Source organism: Sinohyriopsis cumingii, chromosome 13, assembly GCF_028554795.1.
Source record: "Sinohyriopsis cumingii isolate HCF-2022 chromosome 13, ASM2855479v2, whole genome shotgun sequence".
NCBI lineage: Eukaryota > Metazoa > Mollusca > Bivalvia > Unionida > Unionidae > Sinohyriopsis > Sinohyriopsis cumingii.
The window spans coordinates 73590455-73612042 of record NC_142973.1 but is presented as its reverse complement, the minus strand read 5'-3'; the positions used below and the strand labels follow the sequence as shown (position 1 = coordinate 73612042).

The following is a 21588-nucleotide window of genomic DNA, read 5'->3' as shown; positions in this document are numbered from 1 at the left end:
TGATTACTAGACATATTCCATGTATTTTTCGATATTAGCAAAACATATTTAGTTACAGCTCGGTGCAGATTGTAGCATTATTAATTTTGCTTAGAATGGTAAGAGCGTCGAAAAATATGTTAATAAATTAAATTAAAATATCTTACTCATTCAGAAGTTTTTGGCACGCTTAAAATATCGGACATTGATTATATCTTCATCGAGTTATGACTTGCTTATATATTACGTTGTGTATCATGTATAGCAGGAAGTATTGATCGATGCAGCACTGCTGATAGTAAACGCTGTATAATGATACCATACACAGTCTCAAGAACGTGTCTGCGTTTGGTCACTTTCATGAATTAATCATCCACGGATTGCACATGTATATCGATTGCTTGCCATGCCATGGCGGATAGAAGCTGTGGCGACTATTGGGACCAAAAAGGCAAAAAGAAACCAAAAAAAAAAAAAAAACGGCAAAACCCTTTTGACACTCCTTCTCAACTTGTTTATTTGCCTATCAGTTTGACGTTGAGTTGGCTATACACATATTCCAATTAATACAAAGTTTTAACAATTGCCGTAGTTATTTGGAATCTTTCCATCACAGATATGTCTTTTCATAGTGATGCCTTTATCACTGAAGGTGATAATCAAACAAGATTTGATCAAGATTATCAGTGTTGTCGATATTGGTTGATAATGTAATAAAATCATCACTATCTGAAGTCCAGCTGTTCCAATCAAAGAGCTAGAATTCATGCTGAGTTTTAAGAAGTCTAGTCGGTAGCCCATCTTCACTGTCATTAAAAGCATCTACTAAAGAATATTTTGAACGCTCTAGAGTTATATAAACAATTCCAAATATGAAACCAGCTTTCTATTTTTAGCAATGCTTTTGAAACTTTAAACCAAATATATATTCAGAACTGTTCGATATCAGTTTTATGAATTTGCTAACTTATTTTCTTATAAGCAAAGGCATGCCATCCATGATACGTTTGATACTGTGTCCAAGTTTCAATCCCTTGATCTCATGATTTTCAAAACAAACTACATTCCATTATGACAGTTTGGTGTCAACAAGAGAAATGCTTTTAAATTTGTTAATGAAATGATTAAATTTAGGATAATTTAAGTTATTTTTTAAACTTCATACATTCAAACAGGAGACGCTGATATTACTTTTGTTTCAGATTTGACATAGGTCATCACACTGAGCTATTTGCTAACAGTATTCACACTGGCAACCCTAAACACTATACACTGCTTCATTTCGTGGCATTCCTGCCTCACCTATTGTGGTAATATTCGATATATCGTTGTGCATGAGGAAAATAATAATCTCTCCTCATTGCATATTAGGTACTTATAATTATTGATCTCGTACTATTACAGATTGGAACCACGTTCTTCACCATGTCTAATCTGATATTGCCAACCATCGATCTTTGAATTTCTGTCCAATGTTGCTGTGTCCAACGAACTACCTATTTTCAGAACGATGTCGCCCGGTAAAAAGAGCATACCGTTACCAGCAACAACATAGGCTAATGTCATGTTTGACCTTTATATATAGTACTGGAATTCTGTCATATCTTCGTTTGAGTTGTAACATTGCTGTCCTAAAGTGCAAAGCTCCATTAACAGTTTTGGATGATGTCGAAACGGCCTGTACAATGCTTGTTCTGTTTCCATCTTAGATGCTGATTAAACAAGACCTTATAAACTGGTTCAGTCTTGCTCTTCTTTCATCTGTTTACCGGGTCAACTGGATGCTGTGTGGTCTAAGGCATTTCATGATACTCACACATAACATAACTGTTCGCCTAACTGTACATAACTGTACAGGCTTTCATATGCATGAAAATGGAGTTAAACTCCTCCAAACCAATTGCTGTTTCGCAGAAGGGTGACCCAGATTGCTGAATGATCTAATGCGCTCGCCTGTACAGTTCACTCACACATCTCACCTTCGTCCGCCTGAGTTCGAGTCTCGGCTCGACCACCTTAGGTTATGTGAGAAAGCTTGCCGGTAGCTTCAAGGGTCGTTGCTTCTTCGCTGGGTATTCCTCTACCAAATATACTGGCCACCATGTATAGCCTATCCTGTGCTAAAAATGGCGTTAAACCTCACAAAACCAGGCGAAACCGATCTTGCAGAAAGAAATGTGTCCAACTGTTGCCACACTTTCCTAGAACACGGCAATTGAACCCAATCCCACATCCATCCAAGGCCATATATTCCCCTTTCAATTGTCTTAGCATTATAGTTTAGATTCATATCCGACTTTTAGTAATAAAAGCCATCAGCGGCAATTAGGAAGTAAGTTTTGCTAAGTCCAATGGGTTTTACCTGTACAAATATATCGAACCTCGATTGACTGGTTTTTCACATCCTGAATTTGTTGATTTCTTTCTCAGATATTTCCTCCGCTTTATATCATGTAAATATCCATGAGGCTTTACACCAACTGTATTTTGTACTGTCATTTAATTTTAGATCGCTAAAAGTATGCGATGAAATCGGCGATCACTAAAACGATAAGAACTGAAAATTTATATACATTGTCCAATCCTCGGATCGAATCTATCTATATTTTGAATTGAAATTATGTGAGGCCCAATATTTAAAGATGTTTTCTTTCCATTGATGTAATTGCATTGAAATTTTTATCTCGACAAATGTTTTAAATGTAAACCACAAATCGATCAGTCACTGATGACATCGTTCAATGGGAGTGTTACGTACTGTCATTCGTTTAAAAACAAGCCGGACTTTACGTACTTTAGGAAGTTGAGTCAATGATCATATCGTGGACAAAACATTTTTTGAACATCGTGGACAGAATTGATTTTGAGCAGAGTTTCCAGAATTTGTTTTGAACAGCGTGGACAGAATTTGTTATCTTTGCAAGAGCTGGATTTTGATAGTTACAGGTAGGATGATATTTTCAAAAAGTATGCTATCTGCAACTATTATATTTTGCATTTATCTGTACTATGTTTGTGTATCAGTCTTTGTAATTTGGTCACTTTCAGAGAATCAGAGAATCATACATATGTGTGTGAGTTGCACCACATATGTGAAAGTTTCTCTTTAACCGCCTAATTTGACGTATACAATCCATCAACAGTCTTAGTCGATATATATATATATATATATATATATATATATATATATATATATATATATATATATATATATGGAACGCCAGAGCTGTCTTAAGATGAGAATATTTATTATATGCTGTGTTTTTGTACTTATATGATGTGCAAACTTCTTTATATGCTGTGCATTTGTACTTATATGATGTGCAAACTTCATTATATGCTGTGCATTTGTACTTATATGATGTGCAAACTTCATTATATGCTGTGCAAACTTCATTATATGCTGTGCTTTTGTACTTATATGATGTGCAAACTTCATTATATGCTGTGCTTTCTTCCTTATATGATGTGCAAACTTCTTTATACGAAACTTCATTATAATAAGATGGCCGATAGCTGCCGCCAGAATACAACATCAAAGTAACACGAATCTGTCATCAACTTGTTATTAGCAAGTGTGAATTTCATTCATGTCAAAATTAATTGCTTTTAGACTCCCAGCTAACTGTCCAGCTAGAATGCCCCTATTTCAGTTCCCTGTGTTTGAAAGTTAGCTTTAAATATGGGATTTAATAATAAAATAATAATAATAATAATAATGATAATAAACTATCTTTAACGAGGATAACACATTTGGTCATAGCTGACCTATCTGCCATATGGTCCTCAGTTTTTGTAATAAAATAATAAAAATAGAGGTTCATGCACATAACCATGTATCGTCGCACACTCATTCGTACATATTTGACATGAATGACTATGTGTGACTATACTGGGAAACATACAAATATATATCAATTATGGATATGATTTTAAAGTTTTCTATTCAGAGCTTTTAATATATCATTCCAGCTGGTCTAGAAAGAATTTCTTTAATGATAATTTAAAAGAAGCAAGGGATGTTGAATTACGTATCCTCATTGGTAAGGAATTCCATACAGCAGGTGCTGATACAGAAAATGAGCTTTTGTAATGATTGGTTTTCGACCTAGGAATCTGGAGATCGTTGTTTGTCGTCTGGTTTTCGACCAAGGAATCTGGAGATCATTTTTTGTCGTCGATCGGAGATTACGCTCAGTATTTGATGATCTTAGTTAAATTATGTTAGAGATATAATCTGGAGAAAGACCGTTTAAAGACTTGTAAGTCTTGATTCCATTAAAATAAATAAAACGTTTTTGTATAGGTAGCCATTTCAGACGTGAAAACAAAACATTTGAGGGAGTCATAACAGGAAGTTTCAGTATTATTCGGGCTGCCCTTTTCTGGAGTCTATCAGTTCTGGATAGATTATAATTTGATGTGTTTCCCCATATGGTACAGCCGTAATCTATCAGTGGTAGTATATAACCCGAAAAATAAATTTCAGGTGATTGTGGAGGTAGAAATTTTGAAAGCAATTTTAATAGAGTTATTCTTTTGACTACCATTGCACATAAGTGATCGATATGCGCATTCCAGCTGAGGTGTTGATCAATGTAGATACCAAGAAGTTTTGTTATTTTTGACAATAGATACGTCTAAGCCATTTTGAGTTAGAAGTAAATCCATGTTAGTAGATAGACGCTGCCTTGTTCCAATTGTCATACATTTCGTTTTAGAGATGTTAATATGCATTTTGTTTTGATGACACCAAACTGATATATTGTTGAGGTCGGTTTGAAGTTTATTTTTAATGGAGTCTAGAGATTTATCAGATAAATGCAATGTCGAATCGTCAGAGAAAAGATCTGTGTTAGCGTGCGCTGGATACAAGGCTAAGTCATTGATAAATAGTAGAAAAAGAAGAGGCCTTAATATTAATATAGATCCTTGAGGAACACCACTTAATATATGACTTGGTTCGGATATTTGTTTACCCGTGCAAACAACCTGGTGTCTGTTTGTGAGATACGACGTGAACCAGGTAACTGAGTTTGGAGAAAACTTGTAGGCTGAAAGTTTTTTAATGAGCACCGAATGGTCAACCAAATCAAATGCTTTTTTAAAATCAATGAAGATTGCACCAGTAAGTTCACCTGATGCTACTGCTAGTAGCCATTGGTCTATAAGTTTTGTCATTGCAGTCTGACATGAATGATTCTTTCGAAAACCTGATTGTGATCTATGGAGGAGTTGGTACTTGTCAAGATATCTGAAAATATGCTTGCTGACATGTTTTTCCATAATTTTTGAAAGTACGGATAGAACAGATATGGGTCGATAGTTGGATGGGCCGACATTTTCAGAGTTTTGGGGTGAATTCCACGAATTCAGTAAGTTTGTCTAAATTAGGCTCTGTATTCTTAGACTTTTCAAGCATTTGGGAGATATTAGTAAAAAAATGGTTCAGCTGGTTTGCAATATCGAGCTCTTCGGTATATTTAGTGCCATCGACTATAATTTCACATGGAGCTAGAGGCGCAGGTTTTGTTGAAGTTAGATTTCGTAAGTGATTCCAGATGGATCTGTTATCGGACTTTGATGTGATGGCTTCTTTGAAAAAGGAGCGTTTGTGTTTTACAATGATTGATTTGACTTTGTTTCGCCATAAACGATAGTTTGTGAAGTCTTTATGTTTATGGTAGTAGTTTCGTTTGCGTTGTGCCTCTGTGATTTCATTAGTATACCATTCTGATTGTTTTGATTGAATGGGGGCATGTTTATTTAGGATAGTAAGAAAACAGTGATTCCAGTTAGACAAGTCATAATCTGGGTCTATGTTAGGGAAATATATTGCGTTAATGTTTTGTGATAGTTCGGAGAGAAATTCATTTTCAGAAAAGTTTTTGAAACATCTGTACTGCATGTAAGAGTGTAAGTTGTTTTTCTTTGCGCTCTGTTGCTTACGAGTTGCACATATAGGATAGTGATCACTAATAGGGAAATATGGTACGTTTATCTCGTAGAGATTGGTTGGATGGATAGTATAGATGTGGTCGATCAGAGTAGAAGTACAGGCTGTTACTCTTGTTGGAGCATATATTACCTGTGTAAGGTCGTGCAGTCGTATCATATGTAGCCATTTAGTGTTAGTATCAGAGATGAGGTCAATATTAAAGTCTCCCATGATAATTACTTCATTGTTGGAAGATAAAGCAGCCTCTAACTCGTGTTCAAATTGGTCAGTCCATGAGGAGAGGGAGTTTGGGGGTCGGTGTGCTGAGCAGATATAGAGTGATTTGCTACTGAGGAAACTTAACTCGATCTATATTGATTCGATAGTAGAATTTTCAAAATCTGTTCTTCTCTTGTATGTTAAGTTATTTCTATATTGTATTGTGCATAATAGATTGTAGGTGATATTTTGTACCAAAATAAGATTAGCTGACTGTTATTATGATGTGTTTGATTGACATGCACTCCAAATACATTGTCTAAATAGTGTTGTGATTTTTTTTTACAAGAATACTTAGCTTTATCTTGAAGACACGGAGCATGTAATATAATCAAGAATTTCAAGAGGAAAAAATGATAAGAATTCTATATTATTTGTATTCGGTATTTTGTAATATCACATATTCAGTGTATCACATACCTACACATACTAATGTGAGCCTCAGTTTGATATATATATATATATATATATATATATATATATATATATATATATATATATATATATATAATTGTAGAAATTACATAGCTTTATACCACAGTAAAAATATTCTGTTTATAGTATCAGTTAAGTTTAAGTTCAATAACAGTTCAATAGCAATAAGTTCAATAACAATGCTCTCTTCAAAATCAATTTTGACAATTTGTTTTATTTACATATCATCAATAGGAAAATAAATATCAAGTTCGTTAATTGGATGGGGAGGTAACATAAATACGTAAGTCAAGTCGGCAGCTCATTTGCAGCCCAAGTTACGCATTTGATCTCCAATGCTCATCTAACTGTGACAGGCAGTCACCAACATGCCAACTTGTTTTCAAGCCTAACTCAAAGTAAATCTAAACCACATTATAGATCTAGCTTATGTATGAATTTATAAATGCTAGGCTTGTGATAATTAGGTTCATGCTTTCTACCTTAAAAATTAGGGGGGGGTGTCAAAATACGAAACTATCCTGTGAGACCTTGAGCTAACTCAAACATACTATGTAAGGCTGCATCTGATTGGAGGTTGAATTCTTTGGCTGGATTTGCAACTTGCAAGGTTCGATATATTAACTCAAATTTGATTGGTAGTTTAATACTCTTGTAGAAATTTAACTTGTAATATGCAACCAAGATTGAATAAATGTAATTGAGGGCTGAATTCACAGTAACTTAATTCTTTTAGCTGGGAATACTTGGTGTTAACTATTATTGGAAATGCTAATTGAATTTAATAAAACGCTCTTATTAGTTGGCAGATTGGAAATTGTTTGTTTGGTGTTGAGGGTCTATCCTAACTTTCTTTCCACTTTTGCCTCGTCCAGACAGATCAATTAAGAAGTGTGACACTCACACATAAACACGGAACTGTAGTGGTACCATTCATACAGTTCAGAATCTCGACATTCGAGACTTAACCAGTCGCAAAAGCACCCGATGCATAGGCGACTTCAATTTTTTTTTATCATTCATTCAGTTCCATTAACTAGCAGTAATAACAAGATTTCAAGATGCCTGCTGTGGTAGCCATATTAAATGTCGGAGTAACACCAGCTTAGTTTACAACCGAGTAGACCAAAGAATGAACATGTGTGCATAAAGTTTCATGATAATCCTCCAAATTAGATTACGATAAGTGGTGATAAAAAATATACTAATGGACAGACAATATGCCATCCCAAAAGCTCATCTTTTCTTTAATAACTTGAAGACAAGAAAGGAAATTATGCACATATAATAAACCTTTTGAAGACAAAAAAAATCATTGCTCCCAATTAAAGGTTTTGAAAATATGCATAAGTAGTATTCATTTACTAGTTTGATTGCAGTTCAGCAACAAGATGACATTACACATTATATATATATATATATATATATATATATATATATATATATATATATATATATATATATATATATATATATATATATATATATATATATATATATATATATATATATTCACAGGCGTCGAAATTACTTGTAGTCGTCTAGTCCAAGACTAGTACATTTTCTGTCCGACTAGTAATTTACATAATTTCAACAGTTCAATGGCTAGTTCTCTTGATACCTGTCTGACAGTATGTTGTGTGAAGGACTAGTGAAGTATTGAAAGATCAGCAGGACAAGTAAATTTCTCACTCTACTAGTCCTTAAGGCTACAAAGAAATTTGTTTCCAATTCTAAGCATGTATGTTGCTCATTTCAAATGAATTTCATGAATCAAATAATTTGAAATGATGAGACTTCTTAAAATGTATTTTCTGATTTTTATTTCCAAGTGAGCAGACGTAACATTCTGTTTCAGATGTGTAAACAATCATTGCTTTATTTAAAATTCAAGCTAAAATAATGATGACCAGTAGGTGAATAGAAGAGAAAGGAGACCCCTGTCAGTGTTCTCAGCCAAGTTCTCATAAATGCCTAAGAAATGAGAACAGGTTGAAATATAAAATATAGCACTCTACCAAATATGTAATAACTATTTTATGCTACTGCAATATACATGGGTGCATAATCAGTATCTGTTATTTTGTATTGTAATTTATATATACCGGACCGGATTAAGGCCTTTGGGGACCCTGGGCACAGCCAACATAGGGGCCCATAGCTATCCTGCCTTGTCCATATATATGGTTACAGTACTATTAACTATACTGCCTGTGAAATCAGACGATACTATACAGGGCCCCTTGAGCCTAGGGGGCCCTGGCCATGTTGCCCATTTTGCAATATGGATAATCCGGTCCTGTGTGTGTGTGTGTGTGTGTGTGTGTGTGTGATATAATGATTTGTGTGTACGCATGACAAGTAAAAAAGTATGCTGTCGAAATAAATTTTGTTTGAAACATTATTTCCTTCTGTAATGCAAATAAAAATAAATATGCTGTACATTAGTAATATTTCCGGTTTGATATAATTCCCTCTCGCTCTTACCCCATTTATGATTATACAAATATTACATTTGTGGACTTGCCTATATCTTAACACATCTCTCTTCACTCAATAAGGCAAAACAATTATATTCTAAACTCTAAAATTCTTACCTATTCATATCACTCCCTGGATATCACAAATACCAAGAAACATTGTACTTATATGTTGACAATAAAGAAACTTTAAATGATTATACCAGTAAAAATTTACAAACATCCAGTACTTAAGGCTGGGACATCGAAACCAGGGAACACGAGAGACCTAGTGGTCTAAAACGATTGCCATACTAGCTGCCATGTATAGCCTATTGTGTGCTGACAACTTGTGATAAATCCACAAAAAACGTCCAAACCAATAACCAAGATGTGACTGGCTGCCTGATTCATGAACTATAGTCCCTAATACAAATGTGTAACATAATATACCACGGTGATATTAAATGTTACCTCCCCATCCAGTTAACGAACTTGATATCTATTTTCCTATTGATGATATGTAAATAAAACATATTGTCAAAATTGATTTTGAAGAGAGCGTTGTTATTGAACTTATTGCTATTGAACTGTTATTGAACTTAAACTTAACTGATACGATAAACAGAAAAAAAATTACTGTGGTATAAAGCTATGTAATTTCTACAATTATATATATATATATATATATATATATATATATATATATATATATATATATATATATATATATATATATATATATATATATATATATGTGTGTGTGTGTGTGTGTGTGTAACTGAGGCTCACATTAGTATGTGTAGGTATGTGATACACTGAATATGTGATATTACAAAATACTGAATACAAATAATATATAATTCTTATCATTTCTTCTCCTTGGAATTCTTGATTATATTTCAAGATAAAGCAAAGTATTCTTGTAATAAAAAAATCACAACACTATTCAGACCATGTATTTGGAGTGCCTGTCAATCAAACACATCACAATAACAGTCAGCTAATCTTATTTTGGTACAAAATATCACCTATAATCTATTATGCACAACACAATATAGAACCCCCATATTTAAAGCTAGCTTTCAAACACAGGGAACTGAAATAGAGGCATTCTAGCTGGACAGTTAGCAGGGAGTCTAAAAGCAATTAATTTTGACATGAATGAAATTCACACTTGCTAATAACAATTTGATGACAGATTCATGTTACTTTGATGTTGTATTCTGGCGGCAGCTATCGGCCATCTCATTATAATGAAGTTTCGTATAAAGCAGTTTGCACATCATATAAGGAAGAAAGCACAGCATATAATGAAGTTTGCACATCATATAAGTACAAAAGCACATCATATAATGAAGTTTGCACGGCATATAAAGAAGTTTGCACATCATATAAGTACAAATGCACAGCATATAATGAAGCTTGCACATCATATAAGTACAAAAGCATAGCATATAATGAAGTTTGCACAGCATATAATGAAGTTTGCACAGCATATAATGAAGTTTGCACAGCATATAATGAAGTTTGCACAGCATATAATGAAGTTTGCACATCATATAAGTACAAATGCACAGCATAAAATGAAGTTTGCACATCATATAAGTACAAATGCACAGCATATAATGAAGTTTGTACATCATATAAGTACAAAAGCACAGCATATAATAAATATTCTCATCTTAAGACAGCTCTGGTATGTATGTATGTATGTATATATATATATATATATATATATATATATATATATATATATATATATATATATATATATGTCTGTCAGTCCGTCTTTCTGTCTGTCTGTGTGTCTTTCTGTCTGTCTGCATGTATGTGATATATGCAAGGTACTGGATAGAGGATGTCCCGATTTCTCACTCATACATCTCCTCCTTCGGATACCACTACCATGCCCTCCACGACAGAGGTTAGACTGCAAAGGATTGAATTGTCATTTGGATGTCTGAAATATTTTCCATTGATTTCTACAGAAGTCATCTTGGACATTGAGGAAAATGTAGTGTTAACGAGTTTGTAAATAGTGTTTAAAAAGCTGAGATCGTTTAAACCGTCTTAAATTTTGACTAAACGATCTTTTTAAACTTCTTTGACAAGTTATACAGTTTCATCAAGTTAAGAGCATCCTTGAGCAGCTTCAAATCTCATTTGGAAGATTTAAAAAACTTTAGTGAAAGAAAAGTTCTACAGACGAGATTTAATTCACTGAAGCGAGATTTAATGCACTCAGACAAGTTCGAAATTGGTTCAAACACCCGAACAATTCGTTCAAATTAGTTATATACTCCTTGAAAGACTTTTAAACTCGTTAATAAACTCGTTGATAAACTCGTTCAAATGACCTTAGTTTTATGGAATATCCTGAATTCATAGACTTGATGCCTGAACGATGCCCAATTTCATTCTAGAAAGGTTTAAAGTTGTTTAAAATAGACATGCCTCGATTAAACAAGTTGGAGGCTCCTTAAAACGAGCTTTCAAACTCTTTAAAGCGATAGATAAGGTCGTTCAAAAGATAGCCACACTCGTTGAAATGAGTTTATAAAAGAGGAGTAAAATCGTTGAAGCGAGAGTTCAATTCTTTTAAAGAAGGACAAACTCATTCAAACGAGATTTACTGTTGTTTAAATGAGCTTGTATCTAGATTTTTTTTAAAAGCCGGGCAGCATCAAACCTTCATAGATGTAATGTGCGCCTCCTATTATAACACAAAGTGTAAGATTACAGTTAGGATTCCTTGAGAGAATTCTTCAGCACTGAGACATATTTCGATAGTTTAGCATCTTTCATGGCAAACATTACATATTTTTTAATTTCAATGAATGTACGTATAAGTTATTTAATGACATAATGCGAGTTTTAGATCTTGTTGTTTGTTTTTGTTTGTTTACTTCTTTTTTTTTCTTTGCACCAAAAGATTAAGCACCTATCCACTGAACAAAGATAATAAACATAACGTATGGAATTTGCAATTTGTTTCACACGGCTATATAAAAATGTTGTTGATTAGAGTGTTCGTACATATGAGACTTTAAAAATGAATCTAAAGCAACCACGAAAAAATTATTCTGGCTCGGAAAAAATAATTAATGATGCATGATTATTTTTTATGTTTTGAAATCCTAGGTTAAATATAGAAATGACTGTATCTAAATATTAACATTATCTACAAGGAACTGGTATAAACCTTGTGGTTAATCATGGTTATTTTTAATCTGCATTTCCTACTCCTGTTGTTTTCATGTGATTGATTAAGAAGGAAGCAAACATAATTAATGCAATGTGATTAACGATGTAAAAGGCTATGTCAGTGTTCGGTGGAAAATGTCTAAGGAAATGAAGAAATTTTTTAAAGAGACACTGGATAGTAATTATTATTTATTTATAGCACACTATAGACATAATTCACTTACATTAATCAGTAAGTAAATTAGGATGCAAGTTTAGTTGTAATCAATTAGCGAAAACTGCAATGAAAATACCATGCAATTTTTTTTTAATTGTCCCCTACTTTCATCTTTCATTTTCTTAATTCTAAAATTAAAATTTTTCATCCTTGATACCTATACTAGCTAGGTGGTGTACACATCCTAGTAGGTGATGTTTTATGCATTAGCAAATCTCATATTTACCGATGCGAATCCAAGGCCATCATGATCAATTTACCTGATGCTAAAAGTTGATATTTACCCAAATAAAGGTCTATAATTTTGTTATGGTATGATTTATTGCTAATTTGTTAGTAGAGTGAAAATGCCATTTAAATCGCATGACACCATACAATACGGTATGACCTGCATGACATTGTGATCTTATTAATTATCTCAAATCACAAGAATTCCTGTTGGTCCATGAATAAAGTGTCTCTCACAAAAATATAATAGTCACATTTACAGTATTCAAAGATATTCTAACCAAAAGTGGGGCGTCCACTCTGAAAGCAGGTGGAATTTTGTCTAAAGAATTGGACGTACCTCCCGAAAGCATGTGAAGATAATGTTAAAAGAATGGGGCATCCCTTCTGAGACCAAGTGGAACTATGTTAAAATAATGGAAACGCCATCAATCTATTCATTAAATCTGATTTTTAAAAATAAAATTGTGAATAGGGTTTACTTAAGACACATTTTCTGAAATTCGTAAAGTTTTGGAAATGGTCCACCCTAATGTTTGAGAAAATCATGAAGTATTCGAGGGGGAGGGGCGGAATTTTCTCAGAATAATTGAATGACATGACATCGTCTTTTTTGTGTTTCTTTTTTTTTAATTTCCTTCATATTTATAATTATAGACATCTGGTATAGCACAGTGGTTGATCCCTTTTCAGTATGTCACTATGAAAAATGTCGTACAATTGATTTTCATATTCAGTGTAGCTATCCGTATATTTTGGTACTGATGGTGCATTTGCATTCTTCTTGTGACACTTTGCATTCGGTCAAAGGTGTATTTGACTTGAATAAATATATACGAAACTATTTAACGACAATTTATATTAATTATTTTTGTTTAATAATCTAGCTTTACAATATATATCATTGATTGTAATTCAATGAATTAAATAAAAATTCATTTTCTGAACAAAACGAAGCAAATGTACCATTTTAGACAAGCAGCACGTGTTGAAAACTTTCAAGGAAATTTGGTGTACTATTTGGCATTTACGACTCATAATTCCTTCTGATTTTACTTGTCAGAAACTTTCTTTGCAGATTGGATGGATTATTCAGCAATTTCAATTTATTATTCCTTTTGATTTATGCAGATGATGTATGAAGTGTATAGTTGTTTTATAATTAATAACAAAAAAAATAGATATTACAGCGCCTATTCAACATCATAACTATTCTTTAAAACTCAGCGTTTTCTTTAGGAATTTGTACAAGACATAGATCGTTTTAGCAAAATATAGCGTTATTGAAAATATGTGCAGAGGATTTATAACGTTACAAATGTCACAAATGTATAACGGACTTATAACGTCATGGCAAAAAATTGTGCAGGACTTTTAACGTTATGACACAAATGTATACGGGACCAATAACGCTATGGCAACGTTATAAAAAGTTGTCTTTATGTCTACAGTACTATTTAAATTAAATAATGCTAATATCCGGTCGCAAATACATCAAATCTTGAATTTCTGCATCCAGTAATCATCCCTTCGCATGAATATTTAACAACTGGAATTCTTAGTAGTGGATTAATACACTTTAGGTGGAAACATTGCAAATATTCTAATTGATATATACTGTATGGCTCGTCTAACCGAACACGAGTGAACATCATGCCGTGCTTGGGTTTTCATCATAGATCCAATGTGAAAAAAATACGATCTGTGTCAACTGTTTTATTGAACTGGAAGGACAGTTGCTCTTTGAATTATAATTTGTAAAGAAATCTACTTCTAAATGTTACTGGTTATAGAATTGCGATTAATAATTTAACAAGCATATGGGAGTATTTGTTTACGCGTAGCGAATGAAAGATGCATCAATTGAGGCAGAATAAACAAAATTATTTCTTCTTCCTTCTTTCAAGACTATTTACATTGAAAATAAAAACTATGTGATAACAAAATCTAAAATGTGTAATGATTTAATAATAAATTTATGAACCTCGTTCAATAATGTCAATTTTTGTTCACTGGCTGGATATATTCAATTTGTTTCATAAATTCAATATCAAATCATTACAAATCTGAGAACCTCTATTATGCCATGATTCAGTCTGAATTACATACGTCATTATTTAGTCTAAGCGATATTACAGCAAGATTTAGTCTTTGTGATTTACACCTAACGGTTTATTGTATTGGTCAGCTATTCACTGGAATTAATGTCATGCGATAGTTTATTGACATATGTGGAATCTACGTTATATGATAGTTGACTGACAGATCTGGAATCCAAGTTATGCGATAGTTGATTGACCGATATAGAATCTGAGTCTTGCGATAATTATCGACAGACTTCACTATTGATATATTTGATTGCAGAAGTCATAAAGCTGCTGGCACTTTTATTCGAAAATCATTCACACATATAAATAATATCGTATTTCAGCAGACATAAGCTCTCTTTTCTTCTTTCTTTATATGACTGTTTCTCTGTGTGTATGTCTCTCAGATCAATAACGATCTTCCCCTGTTCGGCATATAAATAAGTCGTAGTCATAAGCCGTACTTCATGTTAGATTCATTTTATGCCAATATTTATAACTGTCTCAGTAAATGAAGATAATATATGTTTGCCTCATATAATATTTCCACATTTACAATTTTTAAAAGGATTACGTGTAGCTTAAAATCTGGATAATGTTTGTACGGCATTTGTGTGTAGATGTAGGTTTAAGGGTCACTTAGCTTTTTGATAACATAAGCACTAATCCATTCTACACTCTAGACCGAGGGATCAATTTTGACAGCTGCTAATATTTTCAGGTTCACACTCTACATGACAGTCCTGTGGTTTGGACCACATAAATGTTCTACTTACGTCACGGAAGTCATAAAAAACTAGTTTTCCTCAAATCAACCTGGTCATATGCATGAAATTGTATTGAGGCTATTATTGAAATGCAAGTGTAAAATAAAAAAACAGTAACAAAAGATATAAATATACACTGGTTTTGAAATAATTTTGATGGATCGTCTATGACCTGTTTTAAATATCCATTTCTTCAAGGTCCTGAACAACAACCTCGTCAGATTAACAAACCTCAGTCAAGCACACAAGAGTTGTTAGAGACATTTTTTTACATGCCGGAGACAGCCATTGTTGGACCAGTTCTCTTCATTCTAAACACTCAACCGCTCTCAAGTGTCATAGATCATCATCCAGTGTCTCACCAATTGTACGCTGATGACACCCAAATATACAAATCTAGCCACCCAACTGAAGTTGATGCTACCATCCAAGGTGTAGAGAGGTGCGTTTCTGATGTAAAATCATGCATGACATGTAACAAGCTGCAGATGAATGATAATAAAACAGAGGCCATTCTGATCACAACACAAAGACTTTCTCATTCACATCCTTTACCTCAAACAATAAATATTAGCAACGTCAACATTAAATTCACACAATCAGTACGAAACCTAGGTGTTACTCTGGACACTACTCTCACATTGCACCAACATGTCATGAACATATGCAAGGCTGCATATCTTGAGATGAGACGCATCAGTTCCATTCGCAGATATCTTTCAGTTGATACCACTAAAACACTCGTGTGTTCATTAGTACTTTCAAGACTGGACTATTGTAGTTCAATTTTGTCTGGTTCATCTCAATATCTACACCAGAAACTTCAACAAGTTCAAAACACAGCTGCTCGGATCATGATTAGGACTCCAGTCCAACATACCTATCCGACCTTACCCATCTGTACAAACCAGCAAGATACTTACGCTCCTCTTCTGACAGTCGTATACTTATTATTCCCACTATGAAAATGAAGTCATATGGACAGCGTTCTTTTGCATACCAGGGCCCAGCAACGTGGAATGAATTGCCCACTGAACTTATACACAAAGACACATTGATCCCATTCAAGAGTGCTCTCAAAACTCACTTATTTCGACTGCAAGAACAAACTTAAAGACCTAATAATGTTTCCTACCTTAAATATTTTCAGCATGTTTTTTATGTTTTCTAATTTCATGGTGTTTGTTTTTGTAATCATATCATTATATATGTTTTTTTTATCTTATAGGTGTTGTTTAATGTTGTAATGCGCTTAGAGCTTCTAAAGATTAGGCGCTATACAAAGTCCTCATTGTTATTATTATTATTATTATTATTATTATTATTATCATTATTATTATTAAAAAGTCAGACTGTATTAAAGTTCACAGTCATAAATTGAATGCGAGGTGTTTAAAAATATCAGGGTTCGAGTTTTAGCTGTATAATATGTTTTCCTTTTGTGACGGTAACATATCTTCTACTTTCATCTTCCTTTGGGGTCACATTTCCATACTCTTCTATCAATGTCCAAATCAGGCGTGCAAGTGAGATAATTACTTGATTATGACACTATAATGATGAATTCTGACTGCCGTGGACATTTCTATTCTGTGATAAAAAGTGCTAACTAATGGTTCTTGTTCTGACTGATTAATCTGTTTCCAGATTCGGACAACCTTCCTATATGAGTTTGAATATTTATTGCACATTGACAACTTCGTATTCGTGTACATTTAATGTAGTCAGGACAGAGCTTTACAACACACACACACACACACACACACACACACACACACACACACATATATATATATATATATATATATATATATATATATATATATATATATATATATATATATATATATATATATATATATATATATATATATATATATATATATATATATATATGGATGAAAGGTTACTAAAGACATTGGGATGTGCATTGTTCTAAGAGTTATATAATCTTCGGACAGATCAGGGTCTGTGGTATTTGTTTTGCTGTTTACTCCTAACAAACTGTGCAGTTTACAGGTGGACTCGACCTATAAGCGAGAGATACGGTGGTTGTCTGCGACGTCGTTATGAAAAGTGCTGATTTAAGTTGATGCATTATCCAAAATGAATGTCATTTGTTCAAGTTTATGTGGGATCTTAAGCATTTTAATAGTGTTTGTTTTGTGAAAAATTATTTTAGAATCAATAAATATGGTGTCATGATACTCTGCAATTGTGAAAAGCAATGCATATATATATATTTTATCAATTTTTAAGCTCCTCTTTGCTGAGTGGTTAATTCAAATTGATATATTGAAAACTATAAAATCATTAAGCGCTTGATTATACATGAACGTGTCCACTGATTTTTGAAAAAGTATATAAGGAACGTACGATTTTAAAAATGTTGTAAACGCTCAGCCAGCAGTAAGTTTTTCTTCTCATCTCTTGTAAACTGAATCTCTCAGATGTAAAGACCAAACATCATCCAACACGAGATACTATAGTATACAAATTGCCTATAACAGACTATTTAAATATTTGTGGATTGCCTTTAAGGCATCTAACATAGAGATACTAGAACACTTAAATCAAAATTAAAACTTACTTGATAACACATCGTTTTATAATACTCAAAAATGGATATGAAAACACCACAATATAAGTAAAATTTTACGTCACTAGATGCTTCACAATTTTTGTTATCTCCACCTCGTATAGGAAATACAAGAATATTAAAATAATATTAAAAACTCACTGGACCGTTCAGACTGTAAGATATTGCTTTTTAAAAAAAGTACTATACCAGTCAGTCTTGGGGGTATTCCACAACAAATTAAACAATTACTATACTATTGAGACAATAAAGACAAATACCAAAGCGAACAGAAAATAATAATAATTTGAAATGTTGCACATATCATAAATACAATGGCACAAATCTAAACTATATATTAAGTTAACAGTTTCACAGAGGTGAGACAACTACTTAATGATTTTAAAATGTAGGCAAAGTTGTCAGTATCTAGAGACAGTGTCTATTTCTTCGCCAATATTTAAATGTCTGGTAAAAAGCTAGTTGTGTCAATGAATAATATTCGAAAAATGGGGTTTTACAGAATACTTCCAATGATGACAGTATTGAAATCAGCTCCGACGCGCCTGACAGAAATGTTAAGCAGTGCAGTGTGAACAAATGCTTTATGCATTGGATCTGGGAAAATTCCCATATTTATTTGCGACTTAGTTTAAAGTATATTTCGAAGATTTGGTGAACTTTATAAAGTCAATTTGCACGAGGATGTCCTTTGCCTTGTAGATAACACCTGCAACCAATCAATCAAAGGTAAAATATTCTTTGGATCAATTTTTCGCGTTTTAAATGATTAACGAGGACGTATTTAGGATATCCAATAGCGGCTGCAATCTGCACAAAATCTTTATAAGCTAATCAATTAAATTACACAAAAAATTAAAAGAGATAACATCTAAAACCAATAAATTATATCAAACCACATCTCAGTAAGTTGACTAACAAATGAAACGTTAAAGACTTCAAAGCTGGTCCATGAGAATTTGTAGAAATGCGCAATTAAAAAATCTCATAAATATTGAGGCGTCCATAAAGACACTTAAGATTCGTCAATATTTTTATTCAATATATAGCTATATAAACCGTTCGAACCTTTATACACCCAGTTATGTGTTTTTCTGGATGAAAGTTTTAAAAATGCAAATTCATCCATAAGACATTCAGTCACGTGCAATTACCAGAAAAGTAATCAAAATTTGTTGTTTTAGTAAGACGTTTGATACCGTATGAATCAAGTGAAAAGCAGCGTTTAGATACAGAAATTTACGAGATCCGTTTTCCTTTGTTTAGAACTATTATGTTTACATCTATTGGAAATGAAAAGAACGACCAAAAGAAAATAAACACCGAAATAAATGATACAATAAGTGATACAATCAGTTGTAAGGTGTTACAAATGCGACATAGAAAACCTGATAAGGATGGATGATGAATTTTGGCAAAGCCAGTACAAAACAGTTTTTAAATTGTTATATCTGTGTAGAGATATCAGTGGAAAATAAATTGAAATATTAGAGAGAGAAAGGTACAAAACCTTACAGGATATGAAAAACTGATAAATAGAAGTATATTATATGTACGCAAGAAAAGCCCATATCACATTATATTTCTCCATAAAGGTGACATTAGGTACAGGTGTCGATACAATGCTTCTTTTGTAGGCCAAGGAGTACATTGGATGACTCCAGCTCTAATGTCAAAGCTTCTAGTTTTAAAGAAATAGCGCCAGCTTCTAATTTGAGGGACTTCATATAATACAAAAATAAAGTACAGCACCTTGTGCATTTATGCGCCAGTTGACACCGAAATTCCTAAAGCACTCGCTGAGATAAAATGAGTTGAGTTAGGCAGTACGATTGCCCACTGCTGGTTGTGGTGTATCGTTCCGGTATTGCAATATTCAAACATACCGGAGTCAGTCAAATCAGTTTACAGTTCCATAAATGCTATCGAAAATAAAAACTGATGTCTGCATGTAAAATATCTTCATCTGTTGAGGATGAATTTTATCGAACAGTGACATTGTATATATTTAGAGTTGTCGCTAAATTGCTTTACAAATTCGTGTCCAAACCAGTGCCATACTTATACTGTCCTCTAGTCAAGTGAACTGTGAGGATTACTACACTGGTCCAATTTAACTGTAGCAACATATTCTGAAACTCGTCTCACGAACAGTCGACAGCACACCAGGCTTAATGACTGTTTGCGAGGCCGTGCACATCAGCTCCGCCAAATACCTTCAACATATTGAAGTTATCCCGGAACATATTAGGCGCGTGCTTGTAGCGTTGATCCATATAAATAACGTATGAATATTTGTGCTGGCCACCAGAAAATATTCTTGCTTTGTTGTCTTGTCGGTCAAACATCACCTCAAGTAACACGAAAGTATTATTCACACGTTGGTCAAAGTCGTCAAAGATGGGCTTCATCGATATTGGAAAAGAACTGGATTACCGTCAACGATTCATCGGATACCTGACACGAACGCTCCTGCTCGAAAGCTCTGAGTATGCTATAAGACATCGGATCATCTGCCGATGGCGACATTACGTACAACTTATCCCACTTTAACCATACCATCATCCGCTTCAACTTTAGTTGAACTTTCCCAGATAGGGCAGGATTAATTATCAGTGCACAAACCGAGTTTGTGTGACGGAACCCTTTGCGCAGACGACATGTTAGATGCCAATTGTTGCATAAAATGTCCGCATTTCTTAATAGTGTATGCAATGCCGCACAAAAACACATACTTCAAATCCATCTCGGGTTCAAACACGTAATGGCCGGGCCGGAATCACTGATACTTGTGTCCGGTGTCAAATTTACATTTTGTGGAGACCTCTGATTTCAAACCTTTCAGATGACGCCCATGGTCTAAAGAAAACTTGCCGGTGATACAGCCGTTGAGTTAAAGAAACGCCTCTAGGTACCGTGGAGCAAATATTCTAATGAAAAGGATTCGTAAACGCGCTTTATGTTACCGACATGATTTTGCGTATAATGCATCAAACGATATAAGTGGGCGTCACTGCTAGCAGTGCAATAAACCCTGGAGTTAGAATATGTTTGATAAAAGCTTCTAGCGTCTCTGCCTTGTTTTTACGCTTTTGGAATGATGGCTTGGTAATTTTCGAAATCACCAGTACCCTTGTGCTACTTAAACTCGGGACTTAGATTTTTCACTACTATATGCTAGAGAATGAGTGGCGATAACAGCTTAGATGCGGCAGCCGTCTTTTCATCAGCGGCCGCAGGTAATATAAGTGTAATACGTAACTGAGCTGGTTAACCGCGGCACCAGAAACATGAATCGCTTCGGTCCTAGATTTTTATTACTTATCTGTCTTTTTCGACGGTGTCAACATTGACAACACACTTTTTTTCCCCATGATAGTGTCGACGACATAT

The 21588-nt window shown here is 33.6% G+C and overlaps 1 protein-coding gene across 1 annotated transcript in view; it reads left to right on the top strand.

Annotated features, from left to right (window-relative positions):
- The first annotated feature begins 2810 nt into the window (after positions 1-2810).
- LOC149785830 (putative tyrosinase-like protein tyr-1) overlaps positions 2811-21588 on the top strand; it is an 80920-nt gene continuing 62142 nt past the window's right edge. Inside the window, exon 1 of the mRNA XM_089979784.1 lies at positions 2811-2925. The gene's annotated coding sequence lies outside the window, so the exon portion shown is untranslated. The remainder of the gene's footprint in view (positions 2926-21588) is intronic.